Consider the following 24,966-nt stretch of genomic DNA (forward strand, 5'->3'; position numbering starts at 1 on the left):
TTTTGAACTGTCTGTTTTCCTGTAGTTTCCAATTTCCACCTTCATTCCATCTCTTTACTTGAAATGTTACCAGGGAGGAGTAGAAAAAAGAAAAGTGTGTGTGTGGCGAGGGGTTTGTGGTGGTGTGAGGTAAAAAGAAGGCAGAGGGAGGGAGACTGCTGAGGGGGAAAAAAAGATTTAAATGAGAAGGAGAATGAATGCTTCACTTGTTGGCGTTTAGCACAATTACCATACCTTAGGAAATATGCAGGGAATCGTTAATTACGACTAAATGAGCCCCTTTTAGAGGCAGTGGCAGGCCCAGGGAGCTGACTGTCAGAGCAGTGAAAGATGTTGAATTGGAAGGCTGGACTCCATGTCAGGGGGTAGATGGTCTGCTGGAGAGCCAGACAGAGAAAAGATAGCCGGTGAGAGTAGCCTTTGACAGGGGAGCCACAGATAGCATTTGCATACTTTTCCTGCCAAGGGGGTTTAATCCAAAGAAAGAAAGAGATTTCAGTATTGTCAGGCAGGCTTTGTTCAGGGTGAAGAGCAGAAGGAAATCTGCTGAAGGGGCCTTTCTCAAAGCCTTGGTCTCAGCCTTGAGGTTGTTCTCGTAAAGTTATGTTCTCCAGCGTTGTTTGCACACTATTGTCTGTTTGAAGATCTTCTAAACCCAAAGGGCTCAAAGTATCCCCCTTCGCCAGCACAAAAGAAGGGAATTTGTGTGGTAAAAATGACTCGTGTTGCAGACTGAACCCAAGCACCCTTTGTTCTTGCACAAAATACTCTGAAGTTCCAAGGGTGTCTTTTCGAGCCACACTGAGTGAGTCACACCATAAAAGTGTTTGCAGGCTAGCAAAAACAAGGTAAAACCAACCCATACTTGTGTCTTTCTTTGCCAACTCAACGAAGGCCTTAATGTAATTCCCAGAAAAGCTGGCTCAAAGAAAAAAAAAGTGGCAGATACAATTTGTGATTGCCATGCATCATTTTTGCCCTGTTTCCTTACAAAATGTTCTGAGGTTGAAGTGTTTAACGTTAAGACAAGTTATTTAGACCACTAAGCAGAGCAAGTTTTCTCACTACCCAACCGTTATCTTTTATCTGGCAACATAAGTTTATGACTATGGTCTGTGTCCAGTTTTCAAAAAGATGCCTTCTTTCCTAACCCAAGAAGAACTAGATAGTACGCAATGGTCTACTCTTCACCATAAGTCTTTCTAATAGTCTACACGTCTGTAGTGAGGACTGTGTCTCTGTAATACCTGCTTATATATTAAATCATCACAGTATCCATGGGTCAGAAATCAGGGCTCATTTCAACTTCACTAGTTGGTTTGTACTTAAATACCCATAATCCTTATAGTTCAGGAAAGTATGTACTCAAAACACAGAATGGGAGTTTTAAAAAATAGCAATGTATTTGTTTATAAGGATAATGTGGGCAGTTGTGAGTGCCTTTTAAATTTATGGTCTTTTATGTGGAGCTTAAAGCTTCAAAAAATGTGGTATCTTACCACATTATATGTATAATTCAAAACATACAAACTAAACATTGCTTGTAGCTGATCAAGCAGGATATACAATAAAACTTGACCTTAGAAATTAGGAAAAATATGTGTATTTACACATAGCAACAAATTTAGCTTCAGATTATTTTTAATTGAGGATATTGCTTTATGAATTTTTTTTTATTGTTGTTGATCCTTCTGCTGGATTTTTGGCTCACTTGGAGACCTGCGTAGAAGACCCTGCACAAATTCAAAATAAAAATGAGTAATGAAAAAATCTGTTTATCTAAGGGTCTAAAAGACAAGGAAATGTCCATCTGAGTTTCAAAATAAAGGCAAAACCTGTGACATGCTTACTTTGAAACTAGCATGAGCCAGCTTCTAAGAGAAAATTTGTGCTGTCTTCATGGGTAGAGTAATTAAGAAAACCTTTACCAGGATAATCATATTTGGGAGTTTCCATTGATGTGATAATGCCAGTGAGCTTGGATCACAGGTGAGGTTGAAAGCTAAGACATTGACAATGGCCAGATAAGAGCTTTCTGAAGTTATAAATGAGTGAATAAAATGGTGCTTGCTACTTTACTAAATATGTTATTTTTTGTTGTGGTGAGTTGCTGGTCTCTGATCTAAGTAAGCTCTGCTTTGCTGGAAGTGGTGCATTTCTTTCTCCTGCTTTGCATTTTTCCCTGTGAGAAGCGTGTCTGAACTGGGGGGACCTGAATATACCTCTTTGTTGCTGAGCTTGTCAAGCACAGCACTATGTTCTCTTTCCCACCAGGAAGGTCAGGCCGCTGGGGGCCAATCTGTTCTCTGAAATGAACCCTACTGTCTGTCCCTGGTGTCTGACAGATTGAAACAGTTGTCTGTGTTATTGCGCTTTCAATGCTTTTTAAATGCCTCGTTTTCCGAGAAAAAGATAATATATGTAGACTCCATTGAAAAGATAAAATTTTTTAAAAGGACTGGACTTTGGGTGTTAATATTTATCTAAAAGGAAAATTTAATTAACTTTCTAAAAACATATTTACAGATTCAGGAAGTTAACAGTATGCGCTGTGTGGGCACGGGCGCGCACGCAAACACACACACACTCTTGCACCAAGATAAGCCTTCACTTATGAGTTCTACTTCTAAAGACTTATATTGTGGGTTTTTTTTTAATTGGAGTAATAAAATTATGAAGTATGGAACTGTTTCAATAGTAGAATTGTTGAAGTTAGAGTCTTTTGTACACTGAGATTTCAGTTTCATGTATTTTGATCAGAGGTATGTATAAAGCCTGAAGAAATTTGTACTGTGCTGAGCCACAATTCAATACTCTCCAGATAATTGAGCTAATTAAATCTTTACCAACATTAACACAACTCCGACGTTCCTTGGACAGTGGATAATTATTGCATGAACATGGCAAGCTTAAACTAAACAGATGAAAATAGAGTTCTATGGAATGGGTATTGAGTTTATTCTTTATTCATCTTTTGATAAGGTTTAATTAAAACTGCCTCTCTCCATTGTGGTGAGAATGAATGTGCTTGTTTTCCTAGTGAAAAGCAAATTATTCACTTCAGCCATGGTTCAATAATCAAAGCCTTTGCAAACTTTTGGGTTATAGTGTAGCTGTGGGGATATAATTGCTGCAATTCTGTATGAAGGCTTTATCTTTTTTTATTACTTTCTCTTATTTATTTTTGGAGAAAGAAACTTATAAAAGCCCATTTTGTGATTTGGTGCGGAGAAGTACATATGTTTGAAGTCTTGTTATAGGTTTGCCATGGCTAGATTTTTTTTGTAAGGTATATTTCTTACAACCTCTTGCTAAAATGAAACGTAAAAAGGGGCACACATTTAAATAGATGGCATTTGAGATTTATCTTTTAAGTTAGTGAAGAAAGTTCAATAAAACCTTTAAATCCTGTGGCTGCCACTGGATTGACATAGTAAGTTGACAATCCTAAGGGTGGAAAAGTAGTAGACATTGGGAATTCTTTCCGTAAATGCATATGTTTGTATTCTCTTTCACTTTCTTTAAATCCACCAAAAATATTTTCTGTACTGTTCTTTTAAAGAGGTTTTTTTTTTCTTATGTTAGTGATACTATTGTAGCATGAACAGATTTTATGTATATTAATGACAACTTATTTTCAAACTTATTACCATGACTGTGCTAGATTTCTTTTTTTTTTCTTTTTGATAGGTAAGAAGTAGAATTATTTAGAGAGATACATATTCCATAGACAGAATGTGCTCTGTCTCAAAAGGCAAGAGGCTGTGCTACGTTTCTTGTCCTTTCTTTCTTCTTTTTAATAAAATGGGAGAGTAAAAGGATACAGGATGTTTATGGAACCAAGAACAAAAATAAAACTGGGCCTTGGGCATAAACTAGAAGCCCATAGAGGGACTGAAGTACAGACACGCTGTCTCTCCTTCTCCATCTTTTATTTGCCTTGATTCTGACTTTCCCTGCTTCTCTGGTCCATGCAGTGGAAACGAAGTTGACTTGTCCCTTGATTTGTCATAAGAAAAAAGACCAGACATCACTCTTGGTCAGCATTCCCAATTCCCTGCAAAGGGAATCTGCCCTTCTTAGATCAAGTGAATCAGCCTGACTTCCAAATTTTAGTGTCTCCACTTGCCACTTCTTACCATACTTTTTCTTCATCAGTTTCTTGGAGAGGGAGGAAATGCAGATGTGAGCAAAAGTTTCTTCATCTTTAGAATTCTTTTGAGGATGCAGTCGTTTAATGCAGTGTTTTTCAACTACCCACATGGGTGGTGATATCAATCTAGTGGACTGAAAAATAGTGTTTCTTAAATGGAATAGACTAGATGAGAAAAAAATATGTCAGAAATGATCACATGTAGTAAGAATAAATATTATTTCATGAAAGTTTTGTTTCAGCGACGCGTGTGTGTTGGTGTGTGCGCAAGTGCCCCTATACTGAGTCATTTAATAAAATGTATTTTGACAGTGAGTTGTGCCCAAAACAAGTTTGCAAGCCAGTGACTGCTCCTCAGATCCCCTTCAAGGTTTCTCTTGGGAGGTGGAGGAAGGGAGGGAGGGAGAGAAACACTGGGCAGGGCTCCAAGCCCATCGCTCTCCCCATCAAAGTAACTCCACTTTAATCTGCTTTATACTTTTTGTTTCCACCTAAGGTATCTTTTAAACAAAGGATGCAGCGGCAAGAAGTTTGAATAAGTGGTTTCCCAGGTCCCTTCTTGGGATTTTTAGAGCTAAGTCCAGTAGCCGCCAGGACCAGATCAGGAATTATTTTGGTTTTCTGTATGAAGGACGGCCTGGGAAGCTATCCAGCCCTCAGTTGTTTGGGGTGTTCTTTTTTTCCTGTCTTTCTAACTTTGAAATGCAGTTTCCCTACTTAATCCCATAGAAAACTTTGAGACTTAGCATATAACCAGGACAACACTAAATCCGAATGGACTTTAAGCAGCCTTATAATTTTAAAAAGGGAAAATCAGCGAGTCCTTCTCCCTGCACTTTTCCCTGTCCAGTTCTGTAGGGAGGGATGAAAGGCAGAAGTGAGCAGTGGTGACATGAGGGAGAAGGAGGTGGCAGCCTCCTCACATGGTCCTCAGAGAACTGAGCATGCTGGGGGGAGTCAGTCTCTTTAATAGAAATCAATAGTAAGAGAACAAGACTAAATAAGAAAAAAAGCTGACTTCCTTAAAGGGGTGTTTTATAGAACTTCCTTTGGCAAGTTGAAATAGGTTTAGCAGTCACTTTTTTTCTGCCCTTGACATTGTTGAGGGGATCTCTGTGGTGACACAGACTGTCCTGAAAATTGGGATCTAATGTTGAGCTCTTTTGTTTAATTATGAGGTCTGTTTTGCCTATTTGCATACACACCAAAAAATGTGACCTTATGTTGGTGAACATTTTATTAGTCATTCATTGCATTAACACCTGTCCTGTTAGCAGTGGTCTTCACTTGTGGTCTGCAGGCAGCTCTCTTTAACTCAGGGAAGCTGTGTAGGGTAGGGATGAAGATCTCTGACTTGGACCAGCCACCTGGGCCTTGAGACTGCTCTGCACTACTTACTAGTTCCATGACCTGGGCTAAGTCTTAACGTTTCCAAGCCTCAGTTTTACCATCTACAAATCAGGACTAGGAATAGTGCCTGTCTTATCAACTTGTTGTGAAGATTAAATGGGATGATAATGTATAGCATAATGGCTTGCTTGGTTCATAACAAGTGCTCAGTAACTGTTATGAATCCCAAATTTCATGAGGTCTGTGATAAACAAAAGACATATTTACTTGAGCTCTTTTATGATAATTATTTTTTGTTTGTCTTTCCATTTCCTCTACTAAAATGAAGTAAAGCTAGAAATTCTTACAATGCAATACATGTCTTGGTACAAATCATACATAATCATGACGGAGGAAGGGCAAATTGGGGCTTTGTTTGGCATGAGTTTTAAAGAGAAGGAAGAAAGAGGATTGGTGGAAATTGGGAAGAGACGTTCAAGAGATTTTTTTTTTTAAGTGTAGTTGATTTGCAAAGAGGTTTGTTTTGTTTTTTGTTTTTTGTCTTTAAGTCAGTGAAAAAGGACAAAAGTAGAACTGAATGTGTTGCATGCAGGGGATGTAAGATGTAAAGGACATAGTAAAGTGGGGGCAGTCTTTAAGGAAAATTATTTAAGTTTTGTAGTCCCAGTAGGGGTCGTTGAAAACCATTGCAAAGAAATCATTACTGTGATGTAGTCATGTGGTTGAAGCAGGAGGAGATAGGCCAGAGAAGAGTTAAAATTGCCTTCCACGTTGCGGAACTAACGAATTGGCCGAAAGACACCTTCCCTGGTGGCCTGGAAGAGCTCTGAAGGGGTAAGCAGTGGGTGAGGGAAACTAGGCCAAGTCTGGGGTTGCAAAGAAGTGCCCTGTAGTCTAGGTTGCTGTATCAATAGAGAGAGAGTGAGGAATCAAAAGCAGAACTGAAGATTTGGGCTTCTCCAGCCCGATAACACTCCGATGAGATCCACATAAAGGTTCAAAAGCTGGATCACTGTTCCTGAACTGTTGTGGGTAAAGATCAGCACTGACAGCAGAGAGAGAAAGGTCAGAAGAAAGACAGAAGTAAGCTGGAGGTGCACCCCAGGTACCATCTTCTCCATGATGCTGAGCCAGCGCTTTCCAGGCTGCGACTGTGTTGCCTTTCTCCGATTTTCCAAGGCGCTTGTGGAGGCTGTCACCTGGAAACCTTTAATAGATACTGCCCGTACACACTGTATTTGCCTAAAACAGTGGCTTTAAATCTTGATAAGAGTCAACATTTAAAACTATGCAGATCTTATATAAAAATCCCTATTTTTCTGCATTTCATTAAAAAAATAAAAGGATGATTGAGCCATTCTGAGCGTTCGCTAATCCCAGTGATGGGCCAGGGGTGAGTGAGGATGCCTTTTTAGAAAAGGCTGTGCTCTGAAACTTGCTGCAGTCCCTGCCACTCACAACTTGCCCTCCTGCCACTGAGGCTGAGCAGCAGTTGCTATGTACCTTCACCTTTTGTCTGTTGTTTATCTTATGGTAGAGGGAAAAGAAAAGTGAAATATTTCTTGTAACTGTATCTCTGTCCTAAATGACAAATGTAAAAATAGCCCAAAGGAGGCTTTTGTTGCAAGAAGAATTGGCAAGAACATATTTCTTCATGTAAATAACGTAGCCCATTTCATTCACTTGTTGCCTTCTTGGCCCTTATTGGGCCTTAGAATCTTTTCTGATTGTTTAGCAGTTAATCAGGTTTACTGTTATATGTGTTTATGTTTGCATATAGTTTCTGGGGAACCAGAAGCAAAATGAAAAGAATATAACAATTTTCCAGGGAAGAAAGATATTCATGGAAATAAACAGCCGAGATGAACGAGAAGACAATTGGCAAACATTTATTAAATGCCAACAAATCCCGCAGATGGATTTGTGAGAGATATCAGGACATGGTTGTACTAGTCAGCTCAGGCTCCCATAACAAAGTACCATGACTGGGTGGGTTTAAGTGACTGATTTGATTCCTCTCTTCCTGGCTTATCGACAACCGCCTTCTCACTGTGTTCTCACATGGCAGAGAGAGAGCAGGCAGAGCCCTGACTCTTCTCATAAGAAGGATCCCATCATGGGGGCCCCACCCCTGTGGATTCTTCTAAACCTAATTACCTCCCAAAGGCCCCAACTCCAAATACCATCACAATGGGGCTGAGGGCTTCAACATGAATTTTGAGGGGACATATTCAGTCCATTACAGTGGTCAGTCTTGTCAAGCAGTTTACAGTGCAGTAAATGACATATGATACAGATGATTAACTCAAGGTAAAATGTGAAAAGTACTATTATACAAGCATAAATAAAATGCAGTCAAAACAGAGGAGGGACAGACCTCACTGAGTCAGAGGATGCTTCATGGAGAAGATAACATCTGAGCTAAAGCTTGAAGCCGAGGTGGAATATTTACAGTCAGGAATAGGCTTCCAGAAAGGGGGCATCAAAAGGTACAGAAAGGCTGGAGAATCCAGGGCATGTTTGCAGCCAGACAAGAAATGTGATGACCTTGACAGCAGGGTAGATAAGTAGGTACACGAGTGCCTGGGGAAGAGCAGAAAAGAAAATCTAACCAAAGATCATTCACTATAATGTCTGAACAACCACAAACTTATCTTTTCCTTAACCTTTTCTCTCTGCCTTTTATTTCTAGAAAATTCTGCTATGCCATAAAGCACATTAGTCAGATATATAATAATAAAAGTGACAACATCTCACTTATTGAGTTACTGTGTGCCAGGCATCATGTTGAGCACTTTACATGAATACTCTCATTTAGTCCTCATAACAACCCTCTACGTGTTCTTATCCCCATTTTGCAGACCAGGAGACTGAGGCAGCACTACCATCCCGCAGCTGAGTGGAAGCTGCATTCCTAGCCCAATGCACCAATGTGCTAGAAATGTAAACAAGTCATGGGTCCTCCCGTTGCGCTCATCACTGGTCTTATTCTGATTTCTGACAAGCCTGCTTTATTTTGGATGTTTCAATCACAGTCAGTCCAAGCCTATGCAAGTATTTAGTTGCTAATGTCTAGAGGAACTTTGACTGCCTCTGGAGATAAAATTAGAGCTGGAAGAACTACAGTGCCCCCAAAACCCTGTCTAAATTGAGTTAATTAATCTGTAACTCGGGCACCCTAAAGGCTCTATTTAAATACAATTTCACTGTTAGTGAGAAGCTCCAGGAACCTTGATTAAAACTGAGTGCAGTCAGAAATAAAAAGTATAAATCTGTCTTTTATCTAAAATTCTCGACATGAAAATGTGGCATAAGTTTCATATTGTTTCAGTTGGCTCTTAAAATACATGTCACAGTTATTAATAAAATGATAATATTCTGTGTAAACTTCATGAAGACACAGTTGGTCTGAAAACATCTGAAATTTCCACATAAGCACTTGTTTTTAAAAACATATACTTAAGATACTATCATTATGGGCCATATTCAGATGGTATTGTTGTTTCATAAATATTTCTTTCAGAATTAAAAATGCAGTAGGTACCGTAGAATTCAGCTGCAGCTTTAGTCTCTGACCGGTTTTCATAGATTCAGGCAGCTTTCCCTTATTTATGTCAATACAAGGGAGAAGTGACACAGATAACCCAGAAATCATTTAGTTTGAGGGTGCATTGTTTGAACTGCAGCTGTACTATCACAGTAATTTTTGTCATAGCCTAATAGTAAAATTAATTTATACTTCTTAAAATGGTAACCATTTTGAAGCAGGAATTCCAGAATGTCTTGTTACCTGGAACAAGTCCACAAAAGGAATAATCTACTGACAGATATTTGAGGGCTTTTAAAAATGTATAATTGAAAGCAAAGTGCAGTATCAAAGATAAGAAAAGAAGCACAGGAGAGATGACTGAAAGAAAAAACATAAGCTATTTCTAGCTTTTCATTTCTACTCTCAGACTTTTAGGTTATATCCTTATAGTTAGATAGGTGTTGGGTGCAGAGGGGCAAGGAAAAGAGAAAGAAAGGGAGGAATTCCCTGGTGGTCCAATAGTTAGGACTCTGTGCTTCCACTGCAGGGGGCCTGGGATTGATCCCTGGTCAGGGAACTAAGATCCCATAAGCCAAGTAGAGCAACCACTGCAGACAATCCTTCCAACATGGAGATTGAATTTGAGATAGAGTTAGTGTCCTTTTGTTTACACCCTTTTTATTCTTAATTAACTAATTGCTGAAGCTTGCCTGAGGAAAGCCATAGGTTTTTGCTGCTCAGATATCAAGTAGTCTTAAAAACAAAAAGGAAGGGGTCCTAAGAAAAACACTAACTGAATGAGACGGAAGGAGGGGTGACCTCTTCTCTTTAGTGTTTTAAGATTTCCCACTGATGTTAATAACCAATAAATGTGAAGACCTGTTCTGACTGAGCAATCTCACTGCGATCTATATAGTGCCTTATTTCTTTAGACATATCTTTTTAGAGGGCTGAAATTTAAATTAATAAACCAGCGGGGGCTGCATGCCAACATGACTTGAAAGTTAGCTGGAATTTATTGATCTGCAGCCTGCAAGATGTTCTATGCCGCACTGCACATAAGAAAGTCAGTCTTTAAAGTCAGCCAAAATTTTTTTTAATTACCTCAGAAAAGATCGTTTACATCTTTAGGTAGTACTGTTGTTTGGCTGGTACCTTCTCTCCTCTACCCCTCTTCCCCGCAAATTGGGTCATTAGTGGCTAATGTTGACAACAGCGATAGGTAATGCAGCATTCATGATTCATGTTCCATTTTCTGCGTTAATAGAGGGGAAAGGAAGCGATGGCTCACCAGGTTGGCTACTTTTCAGCCCCTGTCTGTGAGGGGCGTAGGGGAGGGAAAGTTCAAAAGGTGGGGATGCAACAAGAAGCTCCTCATTTCCTTTATTAACGTGTTAAGAATCTAGCCTCCCTGGATGTCCCAAAAGTCTTTAGCCTATTTCAGTTTTTCACTAGACGCTTTCTCTTGAAAGGCCACCTGTTGTGTGAATCTAAGCCCTTCCTATCAGGTGTCCTGAAAGAGCCTTTTAAACTTCAAAGGGGTTTACCTGGCTTTACTGTTCAGACAGTGAGTATAATAGATACCCCCACTTGTGTCCTTTGTGATTTTATAAACTTTTCCAGTCACTTCTCTCAACTTCTGTTTTTCCAAGCTGAACAACCGAACAACCTCCATTTTTCTATTGTCTTCTGTCTGCCTCTGTTTTTCTTTGATCTCTCTATCTCACACACACACACACACACACACATATATATACATATATGTATATATATAATATTGAGATTTTTTTCCCTGCATTTTCTAAGATAATACCTAGAATATTTTATTTCCTCAGTTTCACTGGACTTTCTTAATCAAGTATGTTGCAGGACATAGTAATCAAACCTGTGCATATTGGGTAGGTGCAGATAAGCCAGTTTGGTATAAAAAGCATCATTTGCTTATCACTTTTCTGGTCCCCCAACAGGCCCACCTCCACCAGGACCTCTCTTTCTCAGCCTCTGTCTCTCTCTCTCTCTCTCTCACACACACACACACACACACACACACACACACACACACACACACACAGATCTTCCCAGGGTTTTACGTATTTTATCACCTGAAAGAGGATAAAATGGATTCTGCAGATTAGCTTTTTTTTTTTTTTTTGAGTGTGCTCTCTCTCTCTCCCCAAGATAATTTTTAATATTAAAAAGAAAATGCAGCTGATGCTGGCTACTAGTTACTTTTAACACTTGTGTGATGGAAAATGTTGGTTCTACTCATTATTTCCCATCTTTAATCAAGTCCTCTCTCCATGAGAAAACACTTTCCCCAATCCCATGTTAACTTCATTTTTATAAACTGTCTTTGATGTGGAACCTTGTCAAAGGGTTTTGAAAGTTTAAATAAATTATGTGCTCTGCTTATTTACCCTCTCAAATAACTCAAAATGATTGGAGAGACATGCCCTCTCTATATATAAACCATGTTGCCTTTCCCCTAACGGATTATGTTTGCATATATGATAAATATCTTATACTTTATTGTAGATGTTACCAACTTGCCATATATGAGGCTATGAGTCTCAGGCTCCAAACTGAACTCTCTTGTTTCCCCTAAAAATCTGGATAATGGATAAATAATCCAGGAAAACAACCAACTCTGAAATTATTTCTCTTTTGGTATGATAATACTTCATAGAATTCTTTATTCTTCTAATCTACATTTCTAATTATGTCTAACCTTAAAATGAGCATGTTCAACATTAAAATCACCATCAGGAAATCAATCAAGAAGTAAAAAGAGACCTAAGGGTTAAATTTTCTATATCAATCTATCTGTCTACAGGTATATATGTGTATATATATGTTCATATATAACTAATAATTGTCTCCAGGTTCTGAATAACTTGTGAATGATTAAATTAAGTTGTATGATACAAAATAATTCATTTTAAAAGAGAATTTGCAAATCAGATAATGATGTGCACATACTTACATTTTACTCATATAGGAATTCTGCATTTCCAGTCCCTTTACTAAGATACGATGGCAGCTTCTTTGGTGAATATGAAGTTTGTGAGGTAATAATTAGCTTTGGTGCCTTAGGGTAGAAAGCAGAGTGCCCCCTATAAGTACAGTCCTGTTCTGGATATTTAGACTACAATGTCAAGTAAGCCTTGGCGCCCATCCTTTGGGCTACTGCAGTCTTGTGGGGAAGACAGACAACAGTCAATGAGTCTGGCCAGAGTCATGAGGACTGTGGTCAGGGACACCCAGGAGTCCCAGAGGAGCAATGAAGAGGGGGGTGTCAATATGGCTGCTGGTGGGACTCCTGCTTAGAAGTATTATGTTTTGTTGTCCATTTCCTTTATAGCAATACAAGTCAACAAATGTTTATTCAATTCTTGCTATTTGCCAGGCATTGTGGGAGACAAGATATAGCTGCTGTCTATAAGGAGTCTGCAGACTAACAGCAAAAGTTGTTGAAATTTTATATAAAGACATAAGACACCATATATGAAAATTTACCATTAGGGAGACTGTGCGCTGTATTAATGGCCTAATGATTTTCAAGTGCTCCGGATGGACCCAATAGTCCTAATTCATTTTTAACAGTAATATTCTTTCAACACTCTGACTTTTGCCATACAACGATTTTGCACTCTTGAAAAAGAATCTTCGAGAACGTAAGTGAAAGGGATATTAAAGGATATTGAGTAAATAGCCCTGCAACTAGAGAAGTAGTACTATATAAGAGGTGTTATTTAGGTGGGATGAAAAGTTGAAAAGAGCTTTATTTCAAAACATTCCTTCCCTCTTCTGAAACCTTCTTTTGAACATGCCCCTCACATTGGGAGCTTCTTCAAGAAAAAAGCACTGCGTTCAGCACACATTGCAGCCTATTTCTTCGTGTTCACTCCTTTTTGACTTTCCTCCTCTTGTGCCAAGCTTCCTTGCATCTTCAATCCTCGGGCACATGCACACACAGGATTCCAAGCAGGGAGAAGACCTGCTGATTACTGCACATGACATTCTGATAGTTCTTAACGGTTCAAGGTCTTGTTCCCTCTGGGTTAGCATGTAGCTAATGCATAAAATGTTAAAACTCCTTCAAAAGAACGTATGTTACAACCTCAGTGCCTTGTCAAACACACTCTATTCTGTTAGCAATTTTAGACCTGACAAAAGCTTGTTCTTGGCTGCGTATCTGTCTCTATACTCTTCTCCATTATATGTCCTGTGCAAGTTCTAAGCACAATGATGGCATTAAGTATTAACGACATTAAGTAACCATGTTGACATTAAGTAACCATGTTTTGGTTTTGTTAGCTAGATCTTTTCTAAAAATTATTATTTATTTATTTTATTTATTTTTGGCTGTGTCGGGTCTTTGTTGAGGTGTGCAGGATCTTTTGTCGCAGCACGCAGGCTCTTCGTGGCAGTGCACAGGCTTCTCTCTAGTTGTGGCCTGCGGGTTTTCTCTCTCTAGTTGTGGTGTGCAGGCTCCAGAGCGCGTGGGTTCTGTAGTTTGCGGCACGCAGGCTCTCAAGTTGAGGCGCACAAGCTCAGTAGTTGTGGCGCACGGGCTTAGTGGCCCCGTGGCATGTGGGATCTTAGTTCCCTGACCAGGGATCAAACCTGCATCCCCTGCATTGTAAGGCATTTCCTTTACCACTGGGCCAGCAGAGAAGTCCCTTGTTAGCTAGTTCTTAACTGTTTTATATGAATGCACTAACTAATTTCACTATATGTCATTGGAGTGTGTTCCCATTGCCCTGAAACATTCATTTTATTCAACTCCATTTTTCCCCATCTCTTTATTGACCCAGATCTATAATGGGCAAAAAATTTTTGATTGACTCAGGGAGTAGGGAACTGCAATGTAGTGATTTCACACTCAGTTGTTGGCTAACGAGGCACCATAGTCTTTATTTAGTGAGGCCCTGGTGGCAGGAGATGAAGAACTGTGTAGGGCCCAGCTGCCACGGTTACAGAGCAGGCAGCTTAAAGGGCTTCAGGGTTCCAGGTGTGAGGGGAATTGTCTCTTCCCAGCAGGTAAGGTATAGATCTAGACAGAGTCTGTTGTGTTCAAGATGCTGACTGGCCTGGCCAATTCATAAATCCAAAAAATTACAACACCCTCTAGTTGGGAGGAAGTGGAAGAGACATTTAGTGGAGTGCTTAACCCTCTAATGCCAGGGATGTAAGACCTCCTGATTGCTGGTTGTTTACAAGGGGACAGTTTGTGTTTAAAACATTTTAAAAAATATGTTTCCCTTTCCCAAGTCTCCTTTTAGATTAAAATATATTAGGTCAGCTAATTAATTATCTATTTAGGTGAAATCTTGTCAGTCATTCCATTTACTTTTGCTGCTTTGTAGCAAAATAATGTAATCTTCTTATATTATTTTTCAGACAACTGGTGATTTTTTTGCATGTTGGTCTAAGATAACTAGAAAGGCCTAAGGTGCTAGTTTTGTATGTGGGTGCATTTGTGTGTGTGTACACACACACACACACACACACATATGGAACTACTAAATTTATACAACTTTTTAGACATTTAAACTTTAGTATATAATAATTTTTGGTAAGGCAGACGGCCTGGTGAATTTGGCCTTTCCTCCATCTATGGAAAGTAGTTTGCTAAGGCAATAAAGGTTCTGAAGAGGAACACAAAGGACAGTGTTTATCCTATTAAGAAAACTGTTTTCAAGCACGTTAAAGTTACTTTTAATATGCTAAGTCCAGGTGAGCCCATGAAAGACCCCTACTTGACAAATTTAGCCCTCTTCTAGCTTCTGTGTATATTTAAAGATAATACAATTGTATCTATTTAAAGAGTGTTACAGCTTAGATTTTGATTCAGATATGTCTTTCAGGCCATTAATCCAAATTAGGTTTTATTATAATGAACACAAGAGTCATATTTCTTGATTTTTTTGCCTCATTAATACGTAAAGTATTTTTATTTTATGTGGAAAGCTCTCCACTAAAGGACACAGGTATCATTATTAATATTTCCTATTCAATGCCTGAATGTCCTGAGGATCGTATATCCCATGAATGTCCTGAGGATCGTATATCCCATGAAGCATAATTTGTTCTTAAGACTGGAGTTCCCTTGTGGAGACTACTCCATTTGCTTCTGCTATACTGTTCGGCCCTTATTCTCACCCCCGTTCTTGCTCGTACCCCAGTCTTCAGGCTCATAACTCGGGACAGAACTCAAATTCCCAGTTCCAAAGTGAGTCTGATTTGCTAACATAGTGACAGGTCCAGGGGAGCATCCTCATCCCAGAGTCCATTCACTGCACGTCATATCCTCGATACAGAGTGCCACACTCACAGTGGCTCGTTGTTATTCAAATCCAGGTAGCTATGGATCTCATCGTGCTCTCATTCATGCAAAACATAAGTTCACCTGTGAAAAGCCTGAGGGAATGAGGTTAGTCTATAAAGCGGGGGACTGGACCTGAGTTTCCCTAACTCTAGAGTTATGTTATGATAGGGTTTCATTTTAAACTATACCTTTTTAATTTCCTGGTTTTTATTTCTCTGGTTGGTTTCTTAGGAGTTGTATTTTAAATAGTGTTTGCTATGCTTTTGCCACAGTCTAAATAACAAACTGTTTTGAAATGGCTTCTCTCTTGGAGTTCCCCATTTGGTTCCAAAAGGGTACTTTTGTTTATTATTCACAGGTGAAGAGGAAAAATGCTTCCCTTTTCTCTCTGCATATTCTCCCTTTGATCCAGGTTCATGTTTAGCTGGATGACGGAATCCACTGGTAGCTAAATATCTACATTTCATGGTCGTAGCTAAGATGGAAAGAGGAGTCTCAGTTTTGCCCACTTAGGATGTAATGTTAGGACCCATAGAGCTCAAAGAGAGAAGTGAAGTAGTCTAAAGAAATGGAAATTAGGGCCAACATGAGATGGAAAAATCCTTGCAGTATGCAGACTCATTGGAGTTATACCCACGCATTATATAAAACCAAGTCTGTGTGTTTGGGGTTACAGTGTTCTTAAATGCAAGCAATGGCTTGACTGGCTATATTAACCAGTCAGACTTTCCTCATGTGGTTACAGCTTCTCCAAAGCCCCACAAGAAAATTATAGCTCCCCATCTAGACTACTTATTCATATAGCATTGTGTCTTGTGAATCGTGGTATGATCTTTTGGTTTCTACAGATACATAGCAACTTAAGAGTAATTAATGATATAGTTGGGGGGAAAGTAGCAACTGGAGTTACCATTTGGGAATTTTCACAACCAGTAAAAATTCTTCCTTTCTCTTCCTCCTTCCCTCACCTATTTTATCACTAAATCTCTAGGTAGTAACAATCATGTAATATAAGAAATTAATATTATGGGTACACATTCAGGTTAACTTTTATGCATCTCTTAGATATCTGGCAAAGCTAAGTGGGCATAGGACATATTTTTAGTTTTAACAGTATCACTCATGGAGATTTTAATCATTTCTGGTGTTTGGTGGTGTATTCTGGTTATCAATTATGTGAAAGTTGCTTCCCGGATTTTCCTCAAGCAACTTATATTATTTAGATACAGATTCACCCATTTCCTCTAATCTGTAATTCATCCAATAAATATTTATTGAGTAACTACTATGTGCTATGTGCTATAAAGCTTAATTAGATATTATTACTGAACTCAAGGAAGTGACGATTGAGCAAGAGAAACATACGTGTAAATATATCTGTTTAATTGAGGTGGGAAGTGTTGTAGCCCAAGTGTGAACAATGTGATGTAGGAGACACTGAAGAGCAACTAAGGCCAGCAGGTAAATAATAAAACTGCAGCACATAAATGTGGGAAATGTTATTAATAGCACTGGCCTGGCTTGTATATGGTAATGATGACTTTTTATAATAACTGTATGGCCCCCAGGTTGAGTGCCATTTTCCACACATGGTAAAACTAGAAAGAAGTACCAAATATTTCTAAATAAATCCAAGTTATACTGTAAGAATCCAATGGAGGAATTGATGCATCTGTAGCAGTGAGGTGTGAGTGATAGAGCAGTGCTATGGCTTGGCCTTACCCATCACGGAGCTGGTGGGTGATGGGTAAGAGAAGCGTACTGAAGAGATCAATTTGGCTATGGTCTCCTAGAAGGACTCAGAGGTTGGGACTGAAGAACCAACAAGAAGCCTTAGACAAAGGGGCTTCAATTGTAGGTAGAGAAACTTTCAACCTAGGGTAACAGACATTAAGTATTTATTGTCACGTCCTTGAGCAGAAAAATGATACTACAGAAGTAGTGGGATTTGAATGTTATTTTTAAATAATGTTTATCGTAAGAGGGGGCTCTGATAACAAGGTATCATATATTCATTATAAAATTTTGGAAAAGCATGAAAATAACTCCCTTAGGGTCCCAATACCTTAGAAACAATTTTGGTTAACATTTTGGTATATTTTGGATTTTTTGGTTTTGCTTTGGTTTGGGGTTTGGGGCTTTTTCCTTTTTTAACAAAATTGGATCCATACTCTATATGGCTCTATATAACTTATAATCTGCTTCCCCCCGACCCCCCACTTAGTAAATCTTGAACATTTTCCCATGTCATCAAACACTCTTCTGCAGTGGCACTGTTAACGGTGTATAGTCCCTCATGTGAACGTGCCACAGTTCTGTGTAATCAACCATTGAACATTAAAGGTGTCTCCAGTTTTGAACTACTATAAATCATGTTGTAATGAAGATCCCTATATATACATCTTTCCATATGTTACTAATTATTTTCTTAGGATAAAATTCCAGAAATTTTTACTCAAATTTTGAGCCAACAAGTATGGGTAATTGAGGTTGCTAGTACATACTGTCACATTTAAAACACTATTTTAGAAAAATAAAGTGGCCGTAGCGTGCAGCATGGCTTGGATGAGAGATCCTGTGAGGAGCAATTTAATCCAGCGCTGAAGAACTTTGGTTCATACCCTGGTTCTGCTTGCTGTGTGACCTCAGTCAGGTAAATTCACTTCTGTGCCTTGATTTCTTCCTGTGTAATGAGATAATTCATATAAAGCAATTAAAGCAGTGCTTGGCACATAATAGCTGACATTAATGAGCTGTTGTTAATATTATTATGGTAATAATTTAGGTATGATGTGATGAGAGCCTGCATTGAATTGAGAGGAAAAATACCAAGAGAGACACATCAGTAGGACTCAATGACTGATGGCTATACTGGCCAAAGGAGAGAAAAAAGTTTAAAAAATAGAGAAGAGTCAAAGTTTTTAAGCCTGGAGGAGTGGATCTCTCAGTGGTAAGGTGGCTCTGACCATACTGAAGTTGACACAGTGGGAGAGGGACATAGGCTGGTGTCTGTCAGTTACAGTGTGGAGACTGAGGAAGGACATGCTGATTTGGGAATGATCAGAAGCGACCTGTCAGCATAAGTGAGAGGGCCCCCAGGAGAGAGCAAAGCGTAGGATCTTGGACTGCTGGAGGTAAGTGGAGAGAGGGAGTGGGCAGGAAGGAAGACAGACCAGCCCAGCCAAGGAGACTGAAAAGATGGCATTGCAGGAGTGGACAGAGAATCAGATTTTGGACACCATAGAAGGGTAACTGTCACCAAGGAAGGAGTACTCATCAGTGTAAAAATGGCAGAGAGTTCAGAGATTGACAGGAAATAAAAACCATTACTAATTCTAGTTAGTAAATTGAAGGTAAGGAAGTTTGAATTTTCTTGGTGTGTTCTATGATGGTCTTTTTGTTGGTTTTTCTCCTAACATCTTAAAACTTTCTTTGTGAATTTTAGTCACTATGTGTTCTTGGTCATTTTCAAACACTACTTAGAATTCTTTTTTACCCTATAAGTTACATTTCATGAAAATGTGCAAAGCAGTTAGTCTTCCAGCTTGCCCTCTAAGATATATTTGTTTCTCATTCATAATCATCTATGGCACAGTTGCCTGAGCATTTGGTTCATGTAACCATTAAAACGGCATGAACAAAAATGTTATAAAATAAACAAGACTGAGTATTTTATGCAGTAATCACTTGCCAAGTCTCCCCTTTGAAACTGAAGCCATTTTTGTGTCATTGAAGTATAGTAGAATGGTCTATAAACAAGATTTCTATTGCGTTTATATATTAAAACAGATGAAATCATTTTAAGTAAAATGCTAAAAGCATTTACTTCCTAATTCAGACCAAGCCTGAACCAAAAAATATTCATCATTCATCCAAAATTTTTAAAAATGAAACAAAACTGAGTTTTGATTCCCAATTCATTTGCTTTGTAAACCTGGAAAGACTTTTCAGATATAAAAACTCAATCACTAATGTAAATCATTTCTTATTTCTTTCCACTTTGTGCAAGTTGTTTTCTCATGATCATTTCACTCGTCTTCTATTTTAAGGCTTAGCTTATTGGTACTCACTTACCACCTTCTAACTTTATACGTAACTCTTACTAGAAGTGGCTACCAGACCACTCCTTGCTAGTTACCTGCCTAGTAACAAGACATTTGATTGGTGTTTCCCATCAGCATTAAAGTACACTTTGTTTTGTTTGGGTTTTGAATTTGATTTGAAGTATAATTTTCCTTTAGTCTTGGTCTACCTGACTTTGCATTAAATCATTTCTGAGTTTGATTTTGCCTGAAAACATGTGTTTGGGTAATTTTTAAATCTCTTTGTTAGAGTCAACTTAAACTGTTTTTTCTCCTGTTTTCTATTATTTCATGGGTGCTCAGCACAGCACTGAGCCCAGATGGATTCTTTATAAAGGCTGTTTGACAATGATTTGAAGGAGGGAGTGAGGAGATCCTTTTTATTTTCCTCCTGCCTACAGCTGCTCTCAATATGGCTTATCATGACTGAAAGGAAATGAATAAAGATGAGTTATCTGAACTGAAAATCAGCCACAGAGCAGAAGCAATTCATACTCCCCAACCTGTCCACGAATCCAGTAGAGGAAAGGAAGTTGTTGCCATCGTTTATTTATTCATATATTTTTAATGGTGGCAGGATTATTTTTTAAATCTCGTACCTTTGAGTAGTGGCCATTTGGAGCATTTGTGAAAGGCCATATGGTTTCAGATGAGATTCCCATCACATTCTGTGCATTTGAAACCGTTTATGCCGAGCCTCTTGGCACGACCTGCGCTTGGAGCATGAGCAGATGCACGAAAGAGCTGTAGACAAGACGAGAGAACATGCAAATAGCATTTAAGGAAATGTTAGTGGTTTGACTTGCCATTTTTGGATCGCCCTTCATTTGGATGAGACAACCTATATTTTATTTTAAGCGGCTATTATCTCCATATTTTGTGCATTACATGTCTCCAGTGATTAATATCTACCCTCGTGACTTAGGGACCATAAGTGCTCAAAAACATTTCAAACAGGGAAGCATGTGGAAAGAGAGTTTCGAATTTGAGTCCACATTAGGATGGAGGATAAGGTTCATCAGAGAACTTGCTGAATCACACGTTTCATGTTTTCTCTGTAAGAAGAAAAGGTGTAAGTGTGAAAGGCAATGTCTAACTAAAAATGATCTCATGTCCCGTAGGATCTGGAGATATGAGCACCTAAACTCTGGCCATGATCAGCTTTTATTCGTGACAAGCAAGAGACTCACTGTCAGAAGCCGCACAGTGGGTCCGGTTGTACTTCAGATTCATATAGACCAGGTTCAAATCCCAGTAGCATCATTTCTTGCTTTGTGTCCATGGACAAGTCCCTAAATCTCTCAGAGGCTTGTTTTCTTCATTTCCAGGTATGCATAGTAACACTGATCCTAGAAAGCTGTTGGAGAATTAGTTGAGAGAGGACCGATGTCAAGTGCCTCATGTTACCTGGGAAGCATCAGGGCACTGTGCCATGGCCATTAGGAGTTCTGGTTTCAGAGTCAGCCATCTGCGTTCTGGCACTTACTAACTCTGTGGCCTTGGAAGCATAGCCTACTAATCATATTCACATCTCATAGAGCTGTGATGAGAAGTGACAGAGATGATCCATGTAAGACACTTAGACCAGTACTGGCCCAGTATTTGGAAGGTGCTCAATACCCTCATATGCTGACCTTGCAGAATGGTCAGGTAGATGGGCATTAATGCCTGTGATTCCTGGCACATCATGAACAAACAGTAAGTAGAGGCTACTGTCCCTGTCATGTAAAAGTAATCCAGCATGGAGTCCCACCTCGCGAGGAGCATGCTTGATTAGACACCTCTGGCTCTCCACTCTGGAGTTCATCATGGCCACAGAAGCATCTGGTCTGGTACTTAACATCTGTGATGCTACGATCCTTCTCCAAAGCCATTATGAGTTCCACAGCTCCCAGGAAACTTTCTTTTTCTCTTTTGATAGCCATTTGCCAAACACAGAAGTTTTTGACACCCAGTTAGGCTATGGCACTTCCAGACTTGTTACATTGGAGATGTGGAATTGGTCACAATTTACATGTTAATGAAATATGAGATATTCTGTAATCTCTGAGTAGTTTTGTCTGCAAAGTAATGTGTTCTTTCCACGATAGGTTACATTATAATGAACATTGCTTTGGAAAAGGAGGACTGTGAGAGGCCATTCCAGGGTAGATGTATGCATGAGTGATCCTTCCGACCTGACAGAGGGAAAGAACTGATGGCCAAAGGGTTGACATCTTTCTCCAGTTCTGATGTAGTCCGGTCATGGGGCGGGGGTCAGTGGGGGACAGGGAGCATTCAATGTCCTGGTTATCTTGAAGGAACTCAGAAAAATTATGCTCTTATACTTCAGGGCTCCAAAAGAGAATGGAAATTACGTTGTATTTTCAATGATATGCCTTTCCCAAGGAGGAGAAAAACTTTTAATATCTGTGAGCACTTTCTTTAATACCCAACAAATGGGTTGTGCTGCTGATAGAAAAAACAGAAAACAAAAAAACCCACCTATTTCAATTCTGTGCTTCATGATACTAGAACAATACAGACTTGATATTGTAGTAACTAGGTTCTAAAAGTACCCTTCTAATGAAAAACAGCACAGTTTGGGCAGATATTTTCTGGCATCTTTATATTTCCTTTAACTGGAAACAGAGAAAATGCTGTCTTGGTGTCATAACTATAGAATACTGCGTTTTCTAATTAAAAACAAATTGTGGAGACAGTTTTGCCAAGAAAAATGAAGGTGGTTAGAAGGTATGGAATGGGGTACTTCTGGTGCTCATATCCATAGGTTGGTTTATTAACTAAAGGACTTAGCATGATAACACTGTGGTCCGCTCACTTAACCCTCCTTTCTGCCTGTTGCCTCAGTGGTGAAAAAGAGAGCATTCTGTAGAGATAAATAACTTAGCATCATGAGGATCATGAACACTTGGACATTCAGAAATGATATCTGAACTATTAAGTAGATCTCATTACCCATTACCGATAGGCCAGCTATCCAAATTCTATATCCTCTAAAGCACTGTCCCAAGCCCGCTGTCTGGACAGATGTGAGCTGAGGCTGTGCTGAGAGCAAAGAGAATGAGACTGGCCCATGGGTGGAAGATCATGGTGGTCTCAAGAAGAGAGGAAAGGAAACAAAACTGGACATAAATCTGTGCGTCCCAATTCAGAGTATTATGAAAAAAGGGAAGAATCCAGAGACAGGCAATGGGGTTGATACTGGGGTTGCCAGCCTGGAACAGAAGTTTCCCAGGGCAGCTTGTTGTGGAGTGTAGAATATGCCCATGGTGGTGTTTATAGGACACCTGCAGCTTCAGTCATGGGTAGTGAGGGAGCTGTAGAGGCAGAGCAGTAGGTCAGGTGAGCTCCTGGCTTTCCTCTAGTTTCCAGTTTTTTGACCATATACAGTTTTTTTGTTTGTTTTTTGTTTTTTTTTGTTTAATGCATGAGTGTAATGGGAAGACATTTTTACAGTATTTAACAGCTGGGATCAGAATTAGTCTCAAGAAGGATACTACTTTTGTCTGAAGAAATAATGATTATAGAGATTACATTTAGAAATGAAATCCATCTAGGTTGGGGAAATGAGGTGGGGCCAAGATTTCCTCTAGAAAATCTGAATTACTATATCCAGGACAGAGAGAATGAAAAGGGGAAAAAGCAGAAGATAGTAGGGAGAAAGGAGCCATCTGGCTGGTATAAGGCCATGTGCTCTTGACCCTGCCTTCCTCAAATCTTCAACAAACTCCACTAAGGGCATCTGTCTTGAGCCGAGTTTCAGCGTGCATTTCAGTGCGTGTGTCCTAGTAGTTGGGGAGAGCGCCAGAGCCCAGGGCCTTGAAAGCATAAGTATCACCCCCATCCCTGGAATTTGCAGAAATCTTGGAGGCTGTGGACTCCCATGGTCTGAGAAATTGGCAGGGTCCCTACCTGTTCTACCCAGACTTAAAGGGCAGAAATGTCCTCAGCCACCATGTGGGTGTTATACATATAAAGGTTGTGCTGTGCAGGGAGTGGGAATAAATCCAAATAATCAACTTGTGGCCTATAAATACTTGTATGGAAATGTTTAGTTTAACAGGTGATGGAACCCTATAGCCAGCATTTAGCTTCTCATTATCTATTGATTTTATTTGTGCAGGTTTATAGGTAATCACATCTTCACTATACACGGTATATATTTTTAAAGATTTTCTTTGTCTATTTCAAACTCCTTTTACTATATTCCACTCTTGGTATTTCTCTTTTTCATTTCCGTTGTTATATTTATCAACTCCACTTAGGTACAGAGATGCTACGGATTTTACAGAGTAGAAAGTATCGCTACACAATAATGCAATTGCCTTTATAGGCCATACGTAACATACCCACACTTCTTTATTTCATAATCCTATCATAAGCAGGATACACTTACGCCACAGTTCATTTGTCATGTGATTGAGGGCAACTCACAAATGTATATATGATACAAAAGATAAAATAAATTATTGACTGTCTCCAGAGTCCCCAGTCTCCAGGAGTTAACAGTCTAGTTGGGGACGGAGATATGGAGACCCACATAAACCACGGAAAGACAAGTCTAAAAGAAGTAACATGAAGACATACGGACAATCAGTGTCTATATTCTCAGCAGGGAGCACCACTTCTGGCTTGGGAGGCTCATAATGGAGGTGGAATTTGATCTGGACGAGTCGGCAGGATTATGGATACTGTGGGTTAAAAGTGGGTGGTGGTATATATAAGTCCAGGCCACTCTACTACCAAATGGAAAATAGTTAGCTAACGGGAAGCAGCCGCATAGCACAGGGAGATCAGCTCGGTGCTTTGTGACCACCTAGAGGGGTGGGAGAGGGAGGGTGGGAGGGAGGGAGATGCAAGAGGGAGGGGATATGGGGATATATGTACACGTATAGCTGATTCACTTTGTTATACAGCAGAAACTAACACACCATTGTAAAGCCACTATACTCCAATAAAGATGTTAAAAAAAAAAAAGTGGGTGGGTGGACAGAGAGGATTCAGCCAGGAGCTGCAGACGTAGGGTCAGTGGTGGGATGGCCAGGGTTTGCTTTGAGGGCAGCACAGGCAGGTGGCTAAGGGGTGGGTTTCTTCAAAAGAGTGGAAGGTAAAACTGAAAACCTGAATTCACTTCTTTCAGAAATCAAGACATTCGCTGTATAAGTTACCGTATTTCCTGAGAAAAACCTGACTGGTGAGGTTCCTGAAATGCAAGGTTTCTTGCTCAGAGCAGTGCATTTCTCTTTAATACCAGAGCTGAGTGAGGAATGAGTTTATATTTTGATTCCAGGTAACAGCACAAGCTATTTCTGTGATAGGCTAATCCTGAAACAGCTATGGAGTGAAGGTACCAAAATCCTGCTTTTACAATTGAGTCGCTCAACCTCTTCATTATTTTAATTATACTCTTGTTAATAAATCCTTACCTTTACTGTTTCAAAAGGGTTTGAGCAAGACAACTTCTATTTAATAAATGAAACCAAATGAGCCTAAAATGGCTTTTTAAATCTAAGACGTG

The 24,966-nt window shown here is 39.4% G+C and overlaps 1 protein-coding gene across 2 annotated transcripts in view; it reads left to right on the forward strand.

Annotated features, from left to right (window-relative positions):
* Positions 1-24,966, forward strand: part of CDK14 (cyclin dependent kinase 14) — a 567,294-nt gene that overhangs the window by 499,525 nt on the left and 42,803 nt on the right. The gene's annotated exons all lie outside the window — the stretch shown is intronic.

This window comes from Balaenoptera musculus, chromosome 9 (assembly GCF_009873245.2).
Source record: "Balaenoptera musculus isolate JJ_BM4_2016_0621 chromosome 9, mBalMus1.pri.v3, whole genome shotgun sequence".
In the NCBI taxonomy this organism is placed as follows: domain Eukaryota; kingdom Metazoa; phylum Chordata; class Mammalia; order Artiodactyla; family Balaenopteridae; genus Balaenoptera; species Balaenoptera musculus.